Source organism: Plecotus auritus, assembly GCF_963455305.1.
Source record: "Plecotus auritus genome assembly, chromosome: 4".
Lineage (NCBI taxonomy): Eukaryota > Metazoa > Chordata > Mammalia > Chiroptera > Vespertilionidae > Plecotus > Plecotus auritus.
Genome location: NC_137775.1, coordinates 42,361,949 through 42,368,761, shown reverse-complemented (window position 1 = coordinate 42,368,761; position 6,813 = coordinate 42,361,949). Strand labels below are relative to the sequence as shown.

The following is a 6,813-nucleotide window of genomic DNA, read 5'->3' as shown; positions in this document are numbered from 1 at the left end:
TGTGGTTGGGGGGGCGTCCAGGCTGCTCCTGAGCCGTGGAGAGAAATGAAGTCCACACCTGACAGCAGAGAAGCAGCAGGAGGGAGGCTTGCTCCCCGGAGCCCAGCCGGGCCAACAATTATTTCTTATGACATGGTGTACATCATGCTGCTGGTTTCATTTCTGGTTATTACCTTCTATTAAAAAGCATCTTAAGTAAGATGATTATGGGGACATCTCATTCCCGCCTCAGGAATCTACTCCCAAATTTTTAGTGAACTGTTGTTTTCCCTGGACACATTATTATTTTAGTCCTTGTTATGGTTGTGATTATGTTAACTGCTAGTTGACAAGTAGCTCTTTTTATTAGCCATGGCTCACAACCCCATTGCTCTGAGGTAAACAGTATGGGGTGATGCCCACACAGGGCACAGAGAGGTCAAGCACCCCCAGGAGGTGTCTCCTGGCAAGGGCTCACCTCTTAGAATAGGGTGCTAGCATTTCGCCAGGGGCCAGGCATGCCAGAGGCATTCCTCACTTCCCCTTCCCCTTCCCCAACCACCTTGCCAGGACCAGTCCTGGGGACTGCGAGCAAATGAAGAAGAACAACGTGCCCAGAGTGGAGTCAGCACCACCTCTGGGTCCAGCCCTGTTCCCGTGCACTGGGCCGAGCGGGTGCATGGGTCCCTGTGTTCTTGGTTTGAGTGGCCTGCCTAGTAGGGACAGTAGTGGCAGACATGATGGTCTGAACTGATTGCATCCCAAAGTGAAGAGTCAGAGATTAGAAGTACAAATGGGCCTGAGTCTGTACTTGGACTAAACGCCGTGAGCCATTGCCACGTGGCTCTCCCACCAGCACTCACTCCACCCGCCTGTCAGCATGTATTCTCTTTGCTCCTAACCCCAAACTTAGCATCTGCTGAATTCTGTCAGTGGCATCTCTCAGTCACCCAAGAAAGGAAAAAAAATTAAAACTATTTTTAATTATAAAATTACATGCTTATTGCAAAACAAAATGCAGAAGCTTATAAAGTAACAAATAAAAACGTGCTCCCCCCACTGCCACTCCATCTCAGTCCTCAGAAGTAACAGTGTTAACAGTCTGGTGTGTAGCATTCTAGACTTTTTTTCTCTGCAACCAAGACCTATTTTCATTTGTCATGATTATTATCTTTGACCCGACCCTTGCCTTCCTTCTAATCTCCAATTAGTCATCACCTCCCACTAATTTTTCCTTTATGTTTTCACATCTGTCCAATATTTCCATCCAAATTCCCATTGCCTTATACTTAAAATATCAGTGAAATGAGCAAGGACTTTAAAACTGAATGACTTACCTTCTTTCTCTATCTGCTCAAAGAAGTTAATAATAAATAGCTAGCTTAAAAATTTTTTTTTTATTGTTTAAAGTATTTCATACAGTATTACATATGTCTCCTTTTCCCCCTATTGACCTCTCCCTGGCCACCCCCACCCCCAAGCACATGCCCTCAACCCCCTAGTGTCTATGTCCATTGGTGATGCTTATATGTATAATACCTAGCTTTTGAGGTTGATGAAAATGAGAAAAGTTGTCTAGTTATTTCATGTATTAACACCATGGTTAGATTAGTCTCTTTAAAACACTCCTTCCATTTTGATAGTCTCTTGCTCAAAACCTTTAAAAGGCTCCCCAATGTTTACAGTACAGGAGGCAAATAGTCTTTAACTCACACATCAACTCTGGTTGATTGGTAGTGTCTGCTTGAGAGGTTGCCCTTGGGCCTGGTGGGAGACAGTGTGGGGTTAGATTAGCAATGTCTGCTACGGGAGCCAAGGTGGCAGTGTCTGCATCCCTGACCTACAGAATCAAGTCACGTATTACTTCATGTCCTCTAGCCCCTACAGGACTCCCTCCTTACAGGTGTCTTTCTCTCCCTCTGGCCCAGTCTCCCGATCTGCCGCACACACCATAGAAGCCTTCCCCAGGTATTCGCACAGTGGGCTCACTTTCTCACCCCGCACTCAAATTCGATCTCCCCAGAGAGGCCAAGCACTCCTATCACATTGCCATCTGTTTTCTTCATAGCACGTCATCTCTGCTGATGTGGTCCTTATTTGTTTCCTTGTTTATTGTCTGTCTCCCTCACAGGAATCTGAGCACCTGAAGACAGGGACTTTCTCTTTTTCACTGTGTGTCCCAAGAGCCTTGACCGCGGCCTGGCACCCGCAGGGCTCAGCACTGTGTGCGATTGAGAGCAGAGGATTCTTTGATGACTGAATCCTGCCTTCCCAAGCAGACCGGGACTTGAGGCCAAGGATTGGGTCTGATTTTTTGGTATCTGCCATATATAGCCCAGCCTAACATATAAAAGGATTCAGTATTCCCTGGATTGGCTGATTTCTATGGGCTTCAAGGGGGATCTTACTAAGACATTTGGGCCCATGAATTGCATCAAATTCTGTCCTCAAGGCTGTAGGTCCCACCTATGTCCAATGTGCATTATTTTAGGCCACTTGTCTGCACTCTGTTGGCGATTTCTCTCTGGAATGTCTCCCCAGTAGTTTTCACAAAACCACATGTTGCAGAGTTTCCCGTTTCCCAGAGACACCTGATGGCGTGCTTGTTACCTGTGCCCTTTACGTCTTGACCAGTGGTCGGCAAACTGCGGCTCGCGAGCCACATGCGGCTCACTAGCCGCCGTTTGCCGCTCTGTTGACTAATGAGTTTGCCGACCACTGGGATAGGGGCTTAATCACAAGGAACAACTACAGCCTGTAATTATTGGAATCGAGAGTCTAGGTCAGTGGTCAGCAAACTCATTAGTCAACAGAGCGGCAAACTGTGGCTTGTGAGCCGCATGTGGCTCGCGAGCCGCAGTTTGCCGACCACTGGTCTTGACTATAATGCTTTTCTATTTTCTGTCTTAGCATCATGTGCCAGCAGGAACGAAAGCACAGAGAGGGCTTAGAATGTTAAAATCCACCGCGGGGAGAAATACCATGGCCCTCAGACAAGCCCTCAGGACAGAAATGATGGGGAAGTTGTAGCACTCGATCTCTTTGCCAATGTGTCCCTGTGCCTCAATATATTTCCCTGGGTCATTTTCTACTCCTAGACATGTTGTTTTAATTGAAGTTTTTTCTTAAGTTTATTTATGTCTGAGATCACATAACACCAACACCGAAGAACACATTATGAAGGAAAAATGTTTTCACATTCTGCTACCCCCAACGACTGTTATCTTTTTTCATGTTTCCTTCCAATCTTCCTGCATATGCAGATTCTTTCAAATAGTTATAATTAGGCTTCTCTGAGAAAGATAAACATTTGACTGCTAAGGACAGTAATAATACATGTAAGAAAGCACCAGATATTCATAGTTTTTATAATAAGAAGCTCATTTCCCCCCAAAAGCCTAGGTTTTACATTGCTGAGGAATAAAACATAAAGGAAGAAAAGAATGAAAAGGCATGGTGAAGGACACCCATGCTGTTACAGGAAGACATTTTATTTGCTCCACTTCAGACAGGTTCCAAAGGATTGCAAAAGACAAGGCACTTCACTCTGCCTAACCCCCGGAGGAGTGGATGAAAATGCTGTGACCAGAGGCTCACAGGGACCTAGCTCTGTGTTTTCCCTGGGGACCATGGTCCAGTATTTGAGAATTCGGTGCTCCCAGGGACTTTATGGCACATAACTACTATAAATAGGGAGAACTGGCTGTATAAACTGCATGCATGTGCATTTTTTGAGAGGGAGAGGACCATGACTTCTATCACATTTTCAAGGGGCATTGAGAAAGGTTCTATCATCGCTTCAGACCTCCCATTATAAGAAACAGAATGGCACAGACTACAGATCTCAGGAGAGGGAGGGAAGTGGATAAAAGAGGGTGAAGAGATTAGCCAAAAAGCATATATGCATAATCCATGGACACAGACAACAGTGTGCTGAAGGCCAGGGAAGAGGGGATGGGCGGGAGCTGGGTGGAGGTGGGCAAAGGGGGAGTCATGGGGGACATCTGTAATGGTGTCAACAATTTATTATTTTTTTTAAATAAATAAATGAAAAATAGTGGGCCTCGCCTTCCTTTCTCCATATCTTGGAGCCCTGGAGGCCTGCTGGGGACAGGACTTCTATATCAACAGATATGTCTGGAAGGCTGTGGGCCAAGGCCATTTTTGCTGGCTATCAGTGGGGGTCTCTGGAACCAGAGGTAACATACAGCTCTTCTTAACACTGAAGGTGTTTGTGCTCCAGATGAAACTGAATTCTCTCTGGGCGAGAGATGTGCTTAATGTGTGCAAAGCAAAGAACAACACAGTGACTCCTGGTGGCAAACCAGACAAAACCAGAGTCGCCTGGGGAAGGAAACTCGTGCTCATGGGAACAGTGACAAGGTTCGTGCTAAATTCCAAAGCAACCTTCCTGCTAAGGCCAGTGGACACAGCATCCGTGTAAGGCTGTACCCCTCATGGATTTAAAGTTATTGGAAAGTAAATAAATAAAATGGATTTGTTCTCTTGAAGAAAGAAAAATAATGCTGGTCCTCTTGACAAACCATGGAAGTGGCACAATGACTGGACGGATCAGCCCCCAGACCACACGGCTGCCATCTTGACCTGTGCTCCTTCCCAGGCCATGAAAAACAAGGGCTTCCCAGGCCAAGCAAAGCCTGCTGTGCTCCACAGCCTGGAATTCAGAGGGCGCTCAAGCAGCTTGGAGGAATGTATGTCAGAACCCTAAGGAAACCGAGCATTCCCATCACCCTCCTGTCTTCGGGAAGAGATACCCTTTTAGTAGAGAAAAACCAATGTGTAAAGCTTAGCATGTAATAACAGCTGCAGTTCACGGAGTGCTTATTAGGAGCTAGTATTCTCTCATATAACTCTTACAACCACTGCAGGAGGGAGGGGATAACTAGCCCTAATCACCAGATGAGGAAACTGAGGCTTGCTCAGGAAACCCGGCTGTGGTGGGGGGGAGGCTGGGACTGGGGCTTGGATGTACAGGACTTCAAAGCCCACACTCCTAACCACTAGATTAAGCTTACGCTGCGCAACTGGGGTGATGACTGTTTGCCCCCATCCTCCACCCCAGTCCCTAACCAGTAGGAAGCCAGTGTGCTCGAGGTGTGATTCACTTTCCCAACACCTGTCCCATACACTTCTCAGAAGCCCATCAGCCACGGTGGAGGGAAGCGTGACGCTGCACTCCAGGGTGGTGAAGTGTAGTTCTCGGGCTGCTCTCAGATCGTGTTGAGGTGGCCAATTCTAAGACTTTCTAAAAATAGGTGGCAAATTCTAGGAGTTCCTAAAAATAGCACTGGGACTTCTGCTTTGCTTAAGGGATTATTCTGACCTTTTCGCCTGCAAGCCCCCACCCCTCAGGGTGGCAATTTCACTGCTTTGCATGACATTTGGTTTCTCTCACATGTGGCCGGGAGGATTATACTTACAGGAAGTCGGAGAGAACCTCTAACCTCCTTCTGTGCTATTTATTGCTTTTCATTCTTTCTCTTGTACTCCTCACCCTCACTTTGGTTTCTTGGGTCTTTGAGAACCCCTCCCTGCTGGTAGCCACATTTGGTGCATGCTGTTCTCCCAAGCAGAGGGAGGGTTCCCCATCACCCAGTGCCAGCTCTTTGGGGAAGGTGCTGCCTGAAGTCATTTAATAGCCCCATGTTCATCCATGTTCCAACCTGTAAAACACGAGGCATTCACACTTACCCAGCGCAGGTGGTGGGAGGACTAGTTACTGGCCATGGCCTTGAGAGCGGCAGGTGAAAGGCTTTCCTAGGTAAGTAAGTGTTATGAGCATGATCCTTCTCTTCGGCTCTCAGCTTCCTGCTAGTCACACAACACCAGCCATTCTCCAGGGAAGAGGAATGTTATCACATTGTTGAGCTACATGTGAAACAGAATCAACATTCAGGGCAGAGTCCAAATTCTTAACATAGGTTCTGTAGAGCTGCAGTTTCTGCTGCTAGAACATGTGAGTTAACACAATAGACTACACAAAAGCTTTTCGGAAGTGTGGGGCGTGTTTCAGAAGTCCTGTTTTCCCAGCACCTATGCCTTTATGCTTGTAAAGTTAGACTCATTAAAACAGTGTCCACACGTGGATTTGGATGGAAATGGGAATCGTACTGCAGTGTTCAAATCATGGGCAACCAAAGTCCTTGTGAGCTAGTCTCTCCCCCTTTGGAGAAAGCCTGGCGTCCCCGCTCCTGTGCCCCCTTACACACAGGCTCCCTGAGATCGGCGGGGCTCACAGCCAAGTTCCTCCGCGCACTCCTCCTTTCACCAAGAGCACCAACCCTGGGAAGAAATGCCCCATCTGGTGATTCAATCAGCACCTCTACCTTCCTAATATCTCTTGGGCAATTTTTTTCAGAATTACAAGAGATCCCGGAATATTTTCCACTCTCATTCGGCTCTCAGGCTGAGAGGCCCGCTGGATTAGAGAGACTGTGATGGGATTATGGTGTCTAAATATCAAAAAGATGAAGAACATGGGCTTTGGAGACAGGGCAACACAATTCAAATCCCAGTTCTACCACATATGAGCTGTGTGTCCTTGGGCAAGCCCCTTAACCTCTCTGTGCCTTAGTTTCCTCATCTGTAAAATTAATATCCTAGGCAGATATGGGGCTTAAGTGAGAGACTGTCTGTGTAGTGTCTGACACACTATAAGTGCTCAGTCCATGTTAGCTCTGCCGAGAAAGGAAGACAGGGATGGATGGCTGAGAATTCTAACTTTGAGAAGCTAATTTTCTTTTTTATCACTTGGCCATGTGCATTATGCTATACTGATGCCAAAAAACCAAAAGGGGGTATTGACTTTTCTAG

General features: G+C 46.8%; 1 pseudogene across 1 annotated transcript; it reads left to right on the top strand.

Annotated features, from left to right (window-relative positions):
* The first annotated feature begins 4,112 nt into the window (after positions 1-4,112).
* Positions 4,113-4,446, top strand: LOC308246417 (large ribosomal subunit protein eL33-like; annotated as a pseudogene). The gene has a single exon. The product of its transcript is annotated as a large ribosomal subunit protein eL33-like (transcript).
* The last annotated feature ends 2,367 nt before the right edge of the window (positions 4,447-6,813 follow it).